General features: G+C 39.1%; 1 protein-coding gene across 1 annotated transcript in view; it reads left to right on the plus strand.

Moving 5' to 3' along the window:
* The first annotated feature begins 416 nt into the window (after positions 1–416).
* LOC119784483 (E3 ubiquitin-protein ligase Midline-1-like) overlaps positions 417–17,426 on the plus strand; it is an 86,838-nt gene continuing 69,828 nt past the window's right edge. The window contains exon 1 of the mRNA XM_038286660.1: positions 417–601. The gene's annotated coding sequence lies outside the window, so the exon portion shown is untranslated. The remainder of the gene's footprint in view (positions 602–17,426) is intronic.

Consider the following 17,426-nt stretch of genomic DNA (forward strand, 5'->3'; position numbering starts at 1 on the left):
CTGCATGTGTTCTCACAAGTACTAAGAAAGTAGAGCACATGCGCCCAGTTCTGAAGTCCTTACACTGGCTCCCTGTAGCTCAGAGAACAGATTTTAAAATCCTTCTGTTAGTCTTTAAAGCAATGAATAACTCTCCCTTGCTCCACTCAGTGATAGCCACTGAAAGTTAAAAGTAGTTGGGAGGGGGAACTAACTCAAAACCCATCTATTTGGTATTAAATATAGCTGAGGAGTAAAAAAATCCACATAAGGGATGTATGACATTCCTAATCTATGCACAAGGTCCAGGGAGCCTCTGTTTCTTTTGCCTGCTTCACGCTTGCCTGAGTCGGAGCACATGACAAGTCAAACCTGAAGGCGCGGGTTGGTTGTGTTGGTGGGGGGCAAAGCTGAACAGGAGGAGGAGGGAAGATGTAGGAAAAGAACAATAGTGCTTTGATTTGCATATCTGCTCGTGGATGGGTGAACCTGCTTCCTCTTGGTCTTACATTTTACCTACGTCTCCAACTTAGGATTTTTTTTCCTGCCGCTATTGTTTTCTGGAACTAGAGTGACTGCCTGCTTCTTTTATCTCCCGGAGGACCATGTGAAGCTCTTCAGTGTAAGTGCCTCCTTTGTTGCCTAATTCCCATTCACCGCAGGAAAAAAAAGAACAAAAAAAAAACTCAACCAGTTTCAGGTTCAGAGGATTGGTTTCCCCCTTTTGTGACATATTAGGATAGGAGGTCATACATCTGAGGGGTGGAGCTGGTCACAAATGGATGGTGAGGGTTAATTGCCTCATGTCCTCTCAGCTTGGTTTTTGAGTGCACATATGTGCAGCTATCATTGTTTCTGGGAAGCTTTTTTCTACCTGTGAGAACTTGAACGACCGTTTGATTTATTCAAGTATCAAGAGTAGAATAATGAACTTTGTAAACTGTTTTTCCCACATCATTCTCGAAATTTCTTTAACTTTAAATGTACAAATAAGAGATTTGTTATAGAACTGCCGTACACATTGCATTATTTTTTTTTACATAAATCCTTTTCGAAGCAGTATCTTGTTTTGCATACCAAAAACCAATCAAATACGTTTTTATGTTTACATTTGTATATTCAAATATAAGTTTCTCTTCATTTGCAATGATTATATTGCTTGTTTGGACGTCACAGTCTAACAGAGGCTATTGGCACCAATTTCAAATAAGAAATGTATTTCTCTTCTATTATGCCTTCTTTCCAACCTCTGTAAGCACTTAACAACTAACTTATGTTTTCAGTAGACACACATGGGGACATGCATGATAAAGAGGGGAGATCTTGATGCAGATAGAAAAATGAACTTGTGACCCTAGTTTTAACAGTTTGCTGGTAAGTATTAAGCCAGGGGAGTACTGAAGAGTAACCTCATCTCTGACATTAAATATGGTCAAATAAAAATTAATATAAATACATGGCAGGTTCCCCATCATTCCAACTTATCTAAACCTTCCTTTAGTTTTCTGGAAGCTGGAAACAGAATAATAACGTCAATAATGTAGAAGTTATGGTATTCGCACAAGTCATTTATTGTTACTTTGACAATCTTTCACAAATGTAACCAAAAATCCACAAAAAGATCTGTAAATCAATAATTTGTACATGTAAGTATTGTTAATGCAGCAGATTACAAACCCCTTTGCTGTCCTCTAATTATTTACTTTAAGAACAACTCACTAATTTACATTATTCAGTTTTTTTAGCCAAGAATGCTACATGCAGCATGTTTAAAAACATTCTGTGTTAATTTACACAGTTTGGTTTAAAATAACTCTGTTACGAACAGCAGTCAGTGACCCTTCAGTCTATGTACAGTATCACAGCTGTAGAACAAATGACCAAGTAGACTTTGTCTATAAAGTAAGGATAATATAGAATGGACACTTAGTCATCAATTTAAACTATTTTTTTTATAATCCACATGGGTTCAAGCTGGGAGAAAAACAAAATTAGATAACTTGTTCTCCAAAAAACAAAATATACAATACAGTGTTCTACAAAAAATATGCTAAATCTACAAGGATATCAACCAGTTATAAAGTGAACACATTTTAACAGTAGTATATCTGGTAAGCAAGCCCTACATATTGAGGTTATGTTGTATGTTTTAATCATTATTTACTGTCCTTCTAGCTGCATTTCATGTGAGGTAACTCAGGTTAACTTAGCTTATCCAGATCTATTAAGTATATAAAAGTATCAGTTAAGACAGGCTGAACAACAAATAAAGCCTGGCTATTTTTAAAATATACCCTAATGGTCTGAATTAAGTTTTTCCATCTACTTCATCTTGCTTTTGGTTGCCTGAACCTCTCTCCATATGGAAGTAGCTCAAATTCAATGTGGAGTGGATAATATGAAGGGTTAATTATGTGTTCTGCTCTTTGTAGGACTCACTTTGTAGGACTCACTCAAAAAATCTTCTAAAACTGTTATTTTCTTCTGCTGTAATTTTGCCTGCTATTTTTACATTTTGCATTTTGAGAGCTACGTTTTGTTATGTTCAACTCATAAGCATCCCTTTATTCACAATGGCAGTTTTAGGGTTAGGCTGAAGGACTATAGAAATAAAAGAAAATGTAAATAAAGTATCCAGGGTTGGACTACATTGCTGACACTCATGATATATATTTATATCTTTCCAATGATATTAAACTCAAACAATAGACAAAGCCATTTGAGACCAATTCCAAATTCTTCTCTTTATTATTTTAGCTTATATTTGAGCTTTATATGATAAAGCTTAAAATTATTTAGGTAAACAAGGGATAGCTTCTTGTGATATTTCTCTGAAGAAAGAGGGGATGAGTAATGGCTAGTTTCCCTAGTTGCTTGCACAGAATATATTTACACATCCTTCAAAAACATTAAGAAAGTAAATCCTGCCTCTAAATGATAAATAGATCCTTCAGGTCTACATAAAATTCGATGAGACTTTAAACACTAACTCATTCTTCACTTCAAAGCAGTAAAGTGGATATGACATGGTAAATGAATAATACAAATGCTTTATATACTCTTATGAATTATGGAAAACTTTGCAAAGAATTTCTGTAAGGTTATTTGAAGTTTAGGGGACTATATTCGTGAACCTTTTTCTTTATCAACGCAAACATGTTTTCAAACTGTTAACACTGCTACAGCAAATCTTTGCAGGCTTAATTTGTTACCACGGCAGAAACAAACACAGAGCAAAATATTGAATAATGAAATGGAATGCATTTAGCTGCTGGTGCAGAAAATATTGCATTTCTCTGACTAGCAGGGGAGAATTAATCTGTACTGCAACATAATTTAAATGCATGTGGGCTTTTAGTTAACCTTGCATTTTCTTCACTAATTTTTCAACTTGACAGTTCAAATTTTATTCACTCTAAATTAGATTTCTATCATGTCATTTTGATTTGCCTGCAAAACTGGCTGTTTTTAATTTTGTTTTAGCAATAGTTAATATAAAGTTGCCCACATATGTTGGAGATCAGCAGAATGACAGGGGTTAATTGAAATCCATCTCCTTAACTGGGTCTGGTACATGCTGGACAGGTCACTTGTATAGCACATGGCTACACAGACCCATACAAGAGTAAACAACCATGTACACCCCTTACCAAATATTTAGCCCTTTGCAACCATGTTTACAAGCAGTCATGTTTCTTAACTTGGAGAAGAAGACAGGTGCACAGATTCACAGACAGCCCTATCACTCAAAACTTATTTTTTTAAATAGTTTTTTTTATTTGAACCTTGCACCCATAAAAACATCTTAACATACTAAATGTTTCCTTGCTAGACGAAAGATCCTGGTTTTGGACAAATCGCTCAGTGCGCATTCGCAAACAAGAATTCTTCTTGTTCTTCTTTCTCTCAGACAAAAACCCAGAAGCATGTCGGGGGTGTGCGTGAAATAGAGTTCTTTCTGTAAAATTGACAGTTAGTAGTTGCCACGTTTGCTAAGCCATGTCTTTGTCCAAATATGTCGTCGCCTGTTCTTTTTATGGCTTTAAGCACACAAAATTGCACAAATAGCCAAGGCAGCGTGTTTCACTCTAGTGAGCTTCATATTCCTCTTCTACTGGTCTGGCTTACAGATAGAAGAGTCCCAGAAGCGTCATCTCACTGCGGAGCTGAGTCCAGCATGCTTTTTAGACGTACAGTGTGAGCAAGCAGATTGCATCAGAGTGTCGGGCCGCACAGTGTGACAACATACGTCAGCTGTGAACTCACACTGTATGACCTAACCCTTCGGTTTGGTCGTACAGTATGAGCTTTAGCTGTATGCAACGATTGAAAAAATCACAGTGTATGCTCGACTTAAGGAAAACCAATTGATCGCATCGACTCATTGACTCTAAGTCAATCCCTTACACTAAGCATGTTTGTAGCAAAGGTGGAGAGGAAAAAAATCCTTTTAACAGACACAAAACCTCCAGCAGAACCAGACTCAGTGTTAGCAGCCATCTGCTGAGACCGGCTGGAGTTCAAGGAGACAGAAGCAAACATAGAAAAAGAAGCAGAGATACAAAAGGTAACTGTAAACCAGCTCCACAGGTGGCTCTGTTCAGGAAACACAGCCAGGCAGACAAGCTCCGCGCCAGCTCTTATGTCAGATGATGAATAGAGCACATCCAGCCAGTCTCAGTCAGAGAAACAGGACTACTCTGAAAAACAGGTGGATCTTGAAAATCTATAAACAAAGGTGTTGATGGCTTCTCTAAATTCTCCTTAGGTGTGAGTGGTTGGTTGAATGGTTGTTTATCCTGTTTGTCTTTTGTTGCCTTGCGATAGACTGGTGTCCTGTCCAGGGTGTACCCCGCCTCTCGCCCAATGACAGCTCGAGATAGGCACCAGCACCCCTCGTGACCCCAGAAGGGATAAACATGAAGGAAAATGGATGGATGTATGGATGGATATTAGGGGAAGCACTGAACTCCAGAGCTACTAATGTTTTTAAGCAAACATAGCTAGTTTTAAATATGGAAGTAGGGCAGGGGACAGTTGCCCTACTTTGCAACAAATGTGACAAATAATTAGAGTTGCTAAAATGCATTTCTTTCCAACCCAATATGATACGGATGCCTGGACTGAGTATATCGCCGGATAACTGCTAGTCATCCCATGCCACATTTCAAAGAATGAACCTTACACTTCATGTTATTAAAAGCACCAGTCTTGGAACTAACATTGATTAAAGAAAATGTGACAAATTAACACAAAAATCTGCTAGCACTCTGCCTGATGATGTAACTAGGTGACTCTAATAGTATTGCTGCCTAATATCTAAATAAAAATGATTTAACTGGATCAGAATGCTGGATCACCATCATTCCTTCGATATCCAATCTAACTTTTCTTTTTCGTTGTTTTTTTAAAGTGTGCTATAATTCAGGAAAAGGACAAAGGGAAAAGTAAAATAGTTGAATAAGCCAATCATTTCAAAAACTTTATTTGATACAATTAGTTATTAGTTATTTCATAATAAATTGTTTTTGTCGTTGTCACTACATCTGATAATGTCTGTTCAACCACGTTATTAAATTATGCGCTTTTATGAGTGTTAATGGGCGGAGTTAAGTTTACTAGGTTAAATTACAGTCATTACAGTACAAATAGCCTGTAAAAAATTGAGGTAAAGGTAAAAACCGATAAAAATGTCCTGACTCCCCTAATATATAAAACTGTAAAGATAAAAATTAAATGATCACTTTCCCTTCTGTCAGCCCTTGACCTCTGGAACTGAGAGCCAGAGGTCATGGGGTGACTGCAAAATAAAGCATGTGTAAACGATGGGCTTATGGATGATTAGCGCAATAGTTGACTGTTGGCACTTGTAATCTCTACTCGGTATAAAGAAGATTTTAATATGCAAAATTGCAGCTGTTATTAGTCATACAGAGAAAAAAAACACAAAAAACCCCCCAAAACAAATACTTATCAGGCCCCCCCGCTGAATTTAAGCTTTTAGTCAGTGGCTTAGATTGTTTATTCTTTGGGCTCTGGAACAAATAGGTGTAGTGGTAATTGGGTTGCTTTTTGGCTGCAAGATTAAATATAAAATTAGATATGGATTTTTTTCTTTCACCTACTGAAAAACTGTAACCATCCTGGTAACAGAGATTTTGTTGTTTCCACCAGTCCTTCCAAGTTCATATTTTCCACCTTATGGATTTTTCCCCCCCTCATGTTCTTATCAGCACTGACATGTGTGGGAAGGGAAGTGTTGGATGAATTTAGCACGATTTGACAACCAAATACCTGGAGCTACTGGTGTAGAGCTAAAATGAAGTGAAACTGTGTTTTGGAGAAGTCTTGACTACTTGAGACACACCTGCAGCATATATTAACTTGTAAGTGGAGGAGTGAAGATGTATAAGGAAAAGTAAGATAGTGAGAAGCAAAACTCTTCAAATTCTATATATTGCTCACTTTTTTTTGTACTGTTGGTCCTGCTTTTAAAAGGAATGAGAGTTTTCGACTGGAATGCAATTCAAAAATGTGATTCCAATGTCATAATTGAATGTATTTTTTCTTCATTTGATATCTTCACTCTCCGAAAAGATTATTTCTAGTTATAACACCCTTTCTGCTATATTTGCTGCTCAGCAGGGTGTCAAGCTCAGGGGCCTTGGCATCACTGAGTGCCAGTGTGTCAAATCTTTTTCATGCCCAGCCAACCCCCCCCAACATTCCAGCTATAAAATCCAATCCATCTTGGCATTCATGGTCCAGTTCCCCAGCAGTAGAGAACTGGCTCCAGGCCACTTCCTTGTCTTATACTAAAACTGAAGAAAACAGCTTGAATGGAGAGAAAAGGCATTGGGTTGAATTTGGAAAGACGTGGGTGGGAACACAAAAAGAAGTTGAGGCATTTTATTTGCAGTTCTCCCCTTTTATCCACTCAGTGGGTGCTGGGAAATATGAATGGAGTGGTTTGTTCTTCTGGTGACCAAACATGAGGCTTGAATGTTAATCTATGCTATGACAAAGCCTTAGAGAGCCAAATACACTTGGTGGTAAGATGGGCTGTGAACTAGTCAAGTGCTCTGTTCAGTTCCTCTTCTGCCAGCCCCACAGCTTTAGCAAAGCTCTTCTTCAACTGCACTAAGAATCCACTTCTCTCAACATATTGTCATTTTCTGCAAGCCACTACAGAACATTAGAAGGGTCTAACGAGAGTTTAAAGTCCTGGAATCTTTCAACAAGTAGAGCTACATTCAGGAGAGCTCACTGCTGAGATTGACACTGTGATACAATGTAGGTAAAAAAAACAAAGTGACTCTCTGTGTACCCATTCAAATGCCTGTTAACTAAAATAGCCAATCACATTATAGTAAAATTATTGCCTTTTGGTAGCTAGATTTGGTAATTACTGCTTTAAGTCTAAACCAAGCATCTAAACGGAAATTAAATAGAATGCAAGTCACTTTGAATATGCGCTGTTTATGTTAGATGGACTGCAGTGAGTATTTCAGAAACTCAACCAGTGGCGGCCGGCCCATAGGGGGCGCTGGGGCACCGCCCTCCCTGATAAGAAGAGAGAAATGTAAAATATATTTTTAGAAATTAACTCATAAATGTCAGTTTTACTCTCTAGACTGTGTACCTATAAGCAAAACAAATTATATAAACTACATTTCCCTATCTACTGTTAATTTGTGGATTTCCACAGACAGACTCCTACCGTCTCTGTTCTGGGGGCGCTGATCAGACAGCCCCACATTTGCAGAGAATCTGTCAATCATGTACTATTGCTAGGTGAATTTGATGGCCAATCAGCGTCCCGGAACTTTATGGTCTTGGGGCGCTGAAAATACTGCGCTTTAACAGGCTTCTGAACCCAAGCGCAGGTGCAGACAATTAGAGGGAAGATGGCGAATGTAACGAACGAGATGCAGCTTCCACCAAATTCGGTGAGATCCTTATTTATCTACCCGTTTGCCAGAAGAACATCCCTGTTGTAGGATATGAACATTTCATGTCATGGTTATTGTGACTGTGACGAATCCACCTCGTCGCTTAAAACAACCTCTCTAACTTTGTGCGCCACACACACATTCCTGTTATAGTGTGTTTGTGAGGACCAATACACTCGCGCTGAGCCAAGTAGCTCCATGAACTTAAAACACACAAGCTGTTCCTGGTTACCTGTTGGCGTATTGAGGGTGCACACTTAATATTTCAGTGGGGTTAGCCGTGTGTGTGTGTGTGTGTGTGTGTGTGGGTGTGTGGGGGGTGTGGGTGTGTACGTGTTTATGCTACGGGGACTTGTCATCTTCAGTCTGGCTGCGTCTTTGCTGGGTTCAAACCCAGTTTGGTGTAATTGAATAAGTCAATGAATCTGTGTAAAAGAATTAAGTTGTAAAAATTATTTGTTTTTGTACATCAATTGTTTGTGGAGGTAATATATGGACAAAGTGATTAATGAGAAGAAATCAGAAATAAGAGAGCCTGAGGGTAGGGGCTTAAACTATTGAATGAGGGCTGTGGGAAGAAAAGCGGCAATTTTTGTTTTCTGTTTCTTTGTTACATTGCTGGTAACTGGAGGGAGGCTGAGGCCCAGAGTATCTTGTATATGTTTAGTTTCTTTTGCACCCTGTTTTGAGTTTTTGAGCACAATAAATCACCAACACCGGTAACCCGACTGAGCCTGGATTCTTGGAGGCCAAAGAACCCCGTCACAGTGACCCAAATCATCACTGTTACTGTTATTACATAGTAAATTAAATCCTTACTGTTAAATTGTATGTATTGTCCAATTGTTTATTTGAATTCTTATTCCGGATTAGTTGGAGACATACACTAGGCTATATCAGCCCCACCAAAAATATTTTTCACCAGCCGCCACTGAACTCAACCACTGGCATTTTCTATACCCTACAATTTCATTGACCCCCCAAAAAAGTAGAAAACATTTAGAGAGCAGCTGTGTTGACAGGAACGCTTTTCTGTCAACACACAAAGACGAAATGGGTACACCGCTTCGAAAAAATTCAAAAACATTTCTTCCATAGACACAGCTGATGGACACGTACAACAAACTCTATATGGAATAGAATACAATTCAACTTTATTGTCATTACACTGTTGAAAGTACAAAGCAACAAAATGTAGTATCCATCTTTCTAGAAGTGCTATACAGGATCAAAATTGTTATTTACATGTGCACAGAGACTATGTATGCATGGACTATAATGGTATATATAAACAGAGATTAATTGTAAGAGGCTATAAAATGAATAAATATGAAAACTATATAAAGATTATACAGGGAAATTATAATAAATATACAGTAATAGTGGGATTATAATACCGGATAAATAATGAAAGATAATAGCAAATAAAAGATTACAGATTATATACAGCTATAGTTGAGAAGTATGTGTAAGTGGTGTTGGATCAATGGATGTGTGCATGAGGACAGTTGATATATATCATTGTTATGTGTTGTGTGCACAACATATCAAGCACTGACGAGCAATGCCTAATGACTAAATACAAAGTATTAAACACAGTGTGTTTTTGATTAGCTTGTATTAGCAGTGTGGGAAAGCTGGAGTTTACCATTGACTTTACAACAAGATCCAGACTTTGACTATTTATTTAACTGTTTTTTGGGGAGAGCAGGACGCAGCCTAGCTATTAAAATATGGGTCAGAGGATTGTTGTAGAGGTTTCTAAGCAAGGGGAACAAGCTGAATCAGCTCATTAGGGGGGCCACATGCCGAAGGCATGGCCCACCTACTACTATCTCACATATTTATTCCGCGTATTATACTAGCTTATAGTTCTCCTCGCCACCAAAACTTCGGCACCTAACTAGTCCCGCACGGTTTGGCGGATCGGGCCCAAAGTTGGCACACGCGTCGGGACCAATGGTGCGATGCGTGCTTGTATAAAACTTTCTCATTAGTCCGAAGGTTCGCGAATTATTAGCGAAAACGTCGCAAAAAAAATCCCATAGGAAATGAATGGGGAGAGGGAAAAAAAAGCATAAAAAACAGCACTTCACTGTGTCGGCATACATTCATGTAGAAAAACAGTTTAAAGCTCAGTTTGTAGATAAATCCTTCGTCTATTTAAAACTGAAGACGGCATGTTGATAACTGCTACGGTTTTTGTATAATCAGACCTCAAGCGCCACAAAGTTTTAGCAAAATCCACCCTTCTAGAGTGGAGAGACTGAAAAGCTAGAGTGTGAGGCAGCCGTTTTTTTAAGACCAAAAAACATTTTAAACTCGCCCTCACGGCCACATATTTATAGCTAGAGTCACCATTTTTGGTCAGTTTGTAGACTGAAATCTCTGGACCCACACAATGTCTTCGGAATTACGGTAGGATTAATACTTTTCCTTAAAAACCCTCCAGACCGACCTAAAATCGATCAAAATCAGAGCCGTTTTTCATTGGTTTTGGAGCAGCAGTGGGGAGAAAAACGAATGACATTATGTGTTTTCAACTCGTCATAAATATTTTTCTGAAAGACACACATACACCAAAGTTGGCATAGTTGGAGTCGAAGGATGGCTGACGGTCACGGTGAAAGAATCTTTTGAATAACTCATACGGTTTTTGCTCAGCAGTCGTTTGTTCGGAGGACATTTTAAGCACCAGAAAGCTGGGTGACAGTGAGCTGCTGTAGCTAGCTCAGTTAGAAGCTAAGGACTGAGGACCCGTTTTTTCTTATTCTTTCTCTTCCCATTCAGGTTGTAGATGACCTACAGCCATGAAAGTTACTCCAATTGAAGACAAGATATAGCTGTCGCTTAGATAAAAAGAATTTTTCAGATATCATTTATGGTTTTTACTCAGCAGTCGTTTGTTCGGAGGGGTGCTTTAGCAGCAAAAAGATGAGAGAGGAGCTGCTGCAGTTAAACCAATGGTAGGAGCAGGTGGGACCCACCATTTTGTTTGTGCTTCGTTTTGGGTTGTGAAAGACCTACAGACATGAAGGTTACCCCAGTCTGAGACAAAGGATAGATGTTTCTTTCACTGAAAGAATTTTTCAAATACCTTTTACGGTTTTTGCTCAGCAGTCGTTTGTTTGGAGGGTAAGCACCTGGAAGCTAGCTGACAGTTAGCTTCTGCAGCAGCCTGCTAGTGTGCAGCTGCTGACATCTTAGTGTGAGGCGGCCGTTTTTTTAAGATAAAAGATTTTGTTCTTGCCTCACGGCCACATATTTGGAGCTACAGTCACCATTTTTGGTCAGTTTGTAGGCTGAAACCTCTGGACTCACACAATGTCTTCGGAATTACGGTAGGATTAATACTTTTCCTTAAAAACCCTCCAGACCTACCTAAAGTCGATGAAAATCAGAGCCGTTTTTCATTGGTTTTGGAGCAGCAGTGGGGAGAAAAACGAATGACATTATGTGTTTTCAACTCGTCATAAATATTGTTCAGAAAGACACACATACACCAAAGTTGGCATAGTTGGAGTCGAAGGATTGCTGACGCTCACGGTGAAGAAATTTTTTGAATAACTCATACGGTTTTTGCTAAGCAGTCGTTTGTTCGGAGCTGTTGCTCCCATTCAAAAAAGCCTGAGAGCTAAGGAACGATAGTGCTGCGCTTTTCTCTCTGTCACTGACAGGCTCGTTAAGCGTTGTCAAGGTAACCGTGCTTCAAAGAGATTTTACCTCTGCTGTTTTAAACAGCACATATTAATCTAATGGAGGGTGAAAGCACTGATTTAACATTGGGAAATGGATACTATATGACTGCTGTCCATGACACTTCCCTTGCCACTCAACACTGATAGACTTTCAAAATAAGACTCCAGGGACCCTACAAAATAAAAGCCTCTATATTTTTTACATATATTTATTGCCCTATATGGCTCAACATTATGACCCAAACTCAACCCCATTTTAGAGAATAGACTCTAGGAGACTGTTTAAAACACAACCTAAGGCAAATTTCAAAATAAAAGCCTCCCATTTCATCTTCATCTACTGCCCTAATAACATGGAAAAAGAGTGATTTAACGATTGGAAAGTCATCAACTATCATTGCTGGGTCTGAACATTTTCTCTAAACACAACTCTGTTGGACTTTCAAAATAAGACTACAGGGACCCTACAAAATAAAAGCCTCTAGATTATACTAATGCAATAATTGATGCAAATGGCTCAACATTATGACCCAAACTCTTCCAGGTTGTTTTTATTAGACTCTAGTGACCTTTTCAAAACACACCCCAGAGCAAATTTCACAATAAAAGTCTCCCATTTACTCTGTAATACAGCAGCTATTCACCTAATAACATGGAAAACCAGTGATTTAACATTTGGAAATGGATTCTATATCACTGCTGGGCATGACCCATCTTTTGATGCACATCCATGATAGACTTTCAAAATAACACTACAGGGACTCTACAGAATAAAAGCCTCTTCCTTATACACACTCATACATTCTGGCATATTGCTCATAGCCATTGGTGATTTCATCACTGCAATGGCTCTTAGAAGGCGGGCGAAGCCCGCCATTGGTGATTTCATCACTGCAATGGCTCTTAGCAGGCGGGCAGAGCCCGCCATTGGTGATTTTTTTCATCGCTGCAAGGGCTCCTAGCAGGCGGGCGGAGCCCGCCAACTGCGCTTTACCCACTGCGGTTCAATATGGACAACCCATATTACCCTTGTGCATCATATGCTGTGCACGTCTATTTCCCAGATTTCAGCACAAGTGGCACACAGCTCTCTTTGCCCATGACCTAGCCCTCTTTCCTTCCCTCAGCAGCCCTCAAAGGCGTAAGCAGTTGGTCTGGGGAGCCCCAATGTCACTTGCCAGGGCCGTATTGGCCCAGTTACCCAGACGGGCAGTAGGTGGCCCCCCTCAAAATTTCTTTAGAAATTTTCTAGTTTAAATGTAAAACCTGATCTATAAGTAAATGAAATAAAAATATTGTAAAAGATGGTCTTGAGTTTTAAACTTGAAGACAAAACAGACCTACAGTGAATCAACTGCTGACACAGTCCTGTACAAATTGTGTGTTCCTATGCTGCTCAGCATGCCAGTTATCGGTTCACCTCAGCGAACACTCAACTGACAGCATTAAATGGCTTTTTGATTAGCTGGAGCACAGATTCAATACGTGACCAACAAGCTGTATTGGGTCAATGTGTTCTGGTTGAAAATGTGCTAATTAATGTAGTAGAGCTGGGAGAGTTATTCCTATTTCCCAAACTGTAGTTTTGAAATAGTAAAGTTTTGCTATGCATCCCTATTCTGCTTGCCATCAAGCAGAAGTTGAATATTTTTCCGTTTTGGATATATTCAATTTCTGCTTTTAAACCACACATTTGTGGTCATACTGCATCACAATGATTAAGAAAAAAAACCCTTTAATACAATATGTAGTGAATGAAGCTATTCAAAAACAACATATGCTGCTGTGAAAAAAATAATTGCCCCCTAAACATCTTTACTCATTTTGCAACATCGGTAGCAACAATTCCATTAAAGATTTACTTTGCTGTGGGGGAGGTTTAGCTCACTTCTAGCTGAGTCTTCTAATTTGCCACATGGGAGAATTTTTGAGCAGCAAAAGAAAGTTTAAGGAAATAACAGCATCAGTCAGATCTAACTTTGGACTTAAACTTCTCTCTCTTTAAATCTTCCCTTTTTTTTAAAGAAATAGATCATATTTTCGACTTTTCACACACTCTTTAACGTCAGTATTTGGCTGTCTTTTTCTAGTAATGCATTTCTATGTAACTGACTATGTTATTTTTGGTGTCATTATCGTACAACTATAATCTTCCTAACTATAGTTTGACAAAATGCTAAATTAATGCACAGGTTTTCTGCCATTGTCCATCTCAGGTTAGATTTGTGCACTAGAAAGATAATGTATGTCATCAGTTAATGCACAGAAAAAAATGAAAGGTCTGAGGTAAATCAATTTTCGCTGGAACAAATGCAAGTTTTCAAATCAAAGCGGAGAAGGATGCACTCAGATAATCTACATGATTACGACCAAATGGTAATGGTGTATAATCCATCTCTCAAAGTCAAAACAATCCTGAAAACTCAAACCTAGACAATTTAAAGGCAAAATGTGGTTTGGAAGCAGATTCAGGAAACCCCCAATTCTCTTTGGGGCTTTATTTGATAATGATCTAAAATATGTTAAGGTTTTTATCTTGGGGACCTTATCCATCAAGTAAAACTGCTTAAAGGAATGAAAAAAGAAGTTTTTTTTATTATAAAATCTCTCATTTAGGCAATATCACCATTTCACTCAGCTACAAATATACTTCTCTACAATTGTGACATTAAAAGTACAAGGTGTCTCATGTGCTAGTGCGCTAATATAACAGTATGTATGGTTTAAAATTAATGATCATTACAGTCTGTAAGTTGTTGCATAAATAATTCTAGGAAAGCAGTGATAAAGAGAGGACAAGTTTTTATAAATACTGGAGTATTCATGGGACATATTTGACCTAATTCCATAGTGCAAGTTGTCCATGGTAAAAATTAAAAGCTAAATATGGGCTTTTATCCCATGAAGATGCCACATAATGATATGAAGAGCCAAGAAACTGAGGTTAAATTGACATTTATCATCATAAACGCAGCATTTTTATCTCTAATATGATTGATATAACATAGGACGTCTTTTAACGATCTTGGCATTATAACAACATCATTAGGACTTTTGTTACCCATTTTCTTTTTGCTTCAAATAAATCCCTCTAACACCACATCTGAGGATTAACAGTGATTTGGATTCCACGTTATACAAAGGCTTAGGTTTCCCCATTTTCTCCATTTGTCTTGGAAAGTGCTGTGGGTTGTTTATCGATTTAAAATCTACAATCTGTCTGTGCCAGAGTTTGAGAACTGCCCCAATAGGTTTGTGTCTGGTGGTATTTATCTGTGCTGATGGTAAGAGAATAGAAACAAGGATGTTGGTTTTGCCTGAGGGGACGGTTCAAAAAGGATCGAAAAGCAGCACACGTAGAGGGCCTCAGCAAGTAGGAAGCAAATGTCAGTGACTTTAAGAAGCTTTGTTTCCTGAGATGATACTGAGCTTGACAGCATAACAGCCTGTCGGCGTCATCATCTAAATAGTCGATGGGAACAGCCACAGATTAATCTCTCTTTATAGCCCCTCTTTTCAGATTAGTCATCAAATACTGAACATTAATGGTTGGCCTCTTTCAGACGTTTGTAAGAAAAAATTCAACAGTTTTTCCAGATCTGATCAAATTTGACTGACCTTTCTTCAAAAATATTTGGCTGCCTGAAAAAATGTTTTGCTATAAACCCTCGGGCCATGGCCACGCTCCCCTGCATAGATTTTTAAACCGATTTCTTTTCTCTCTGCATCCATAACAACAATCTCAGCGAAAACAATTCCTTAGATGAATAACCCACCTAAATGCTTTTCTCCAGATCACCTCAGAACATTCTTGATGTGGCGCCCCAGGAGGTGCATTAAAAAAAAAAAAAAAAAAAAATCAAGTGGTCAAGTTACATACCCAAATAAAGGCTTCTTGTAAGCAGAACAGAAACATCTTTAATTAAAGTTGCTTATTTTCAAGCTCCACGAATCTTAAAATTTTTTTATGTAACTATACATTTCAATGTTGATTATTGTTTGAACCTATATTTAATCTTTTCAAGTGTTCAAACAAAGAAAAATAACAAACCAAAAAATGATTAAATTGTTACAATATGATGTAAAAGTTGTAATTGCCATTTCTTTGGGATTTAAATGATCATCTGAGGACTAAAGAAGGTATTTCATAGAATTGTTAAACAGCAAATGGGAATTAGAGCTACAATGATTGGTGCTTTATGAAAACTCTTCTCGAAGTTTACCTTTTTTCAGTTGAGACTACATTTGACAAGTAGTATTATTTTTGTTAACCATAACAAGATCAACCTCTACCTATTTAACAGAGTATATACAACAAAGGAAATGGAGCCTAATGAGACCCCTACCATGAAGCCAACTCAAGCTAGCAAGATTACTCCCAGCCTGTCCAGTTTAACCAATCCACAATGATGGCAATCAGGACCAGAGGTGCCAGGAAGCAGGTTATCAACTAGCAAACTCAATCTAGCATCAACTAATCATGAATCTGAATGCACAAGTATAAAGGGGCGTGTTCAAGATACTAGACCATTCACAGTCATGAGCGCAGATGGAAGAGTGCTACATTTCTCCTATGATGAATAAAAACTCATCCTACAGAAATACACTACTCAAAAAAATGAAAGGAACACTTTGTAATCAGAGTGTAGCATCAAGTTAATTAAACTTCTGGGACATTGACTTGGTCAGGTAATTGGCAGAAGGGGTTGTTAATCAGTTTCAGCTGCTTTGGTGTTAATGAAATTAACAACAGGTGCACTAGAGGGGCAACAACTAGACGACCATCAAAACAGGAATGGTTTCACAGGTGGAGGCCACTGACAGTTTTTAACCTCCTCATCTTTTCTGACTCTTTTTTACCAGTTTTGCATTTGGCTAGGGTCACTGTCACTACTGTTAATATGAGGCGCTCCCTGGACCCTACAGAGTTTGCACAGGCAGTCCGACTCCTCCAGGATGGCACATCAATACGTGCCATTGCCAGAAGGTTTGCTGTGTCTCCCAGAACCATCTCAAGAGCATGGAAGAGATTCTAGGAGACAGGCAGTTACTCCAGGAGAGCTGGACAGGGCCGTAGAAGGTCTACAACCCATCAGCAGGAACGGTTTCTGTTCCTTTGTGCAAGGAGGAAAATGACGTCCAGCAGGCCACTTGTGTGAATGTCTCTGACCAAACAATCAGAAACAGACTTCACAAGGGTGGCCTGAGGGCCTGACATCCTCTAGTGGGCCCTGTGCTCACTGCCCGGCACCGTGGAGCTCGAATGGCATTTGCCACAGAACATTGGAAATTGGCAAGTCCGCCACTGGCGCCCTCTGCTTTTCACAGATAAGAGCAGGTTCACCCTAAGCACATGTGGCAAACCTGAAAGGGTCTGGAGAAACCGTGGAGAACTTTATGCTGCCTGTAACATCGTTCAGCATGATCGGTTTGGTGGTGGGTCAGTGATGGTCTGGGAAGGCATATCCATGGAGGGACGCACAGACCTATACAGGCTAGACAATGGCACCCTGACTGCCATAAGGTATTGGGATGAAATTCTTGCACCCACTGTCACACCCTATGCTGGTGCTGTGGGTCCTGGCTTTCTCCTGGTGCACAACAAGTATGCGGGCAGTTCCCGGAAGATGAGGGGATTGATACCATTGATTGGCCCCCACACTCGCCTGACCTAAATCCAATAGAACATCTCTGGGACATTATGTTTCGATCCATCTGACGCCGCAAGGTTGTACCTCAGACTGTCCGGGAGCTCAGTGATCTCCTGGTCCAGATCTGGGAGGAGATATCCCAGGAC

The sequence above is a fragment of the Cyprinodon tularosa genome, unplaced genomic scaffold, assembly GCF_016077235.1.
Source record: "Cyprinodon tularosa strain WSP-4 unplaced genomic scaffold, ASM1607723v1 ctg1, whole genome shotgun sequence".
Lineage (NCBI taxonomy): Eukaryota > Metazoa > Chordata > Actinopteri > Cyprinodontiformes > Cyprinodontidae > Cyprinodon > Cyprinodon tularosa.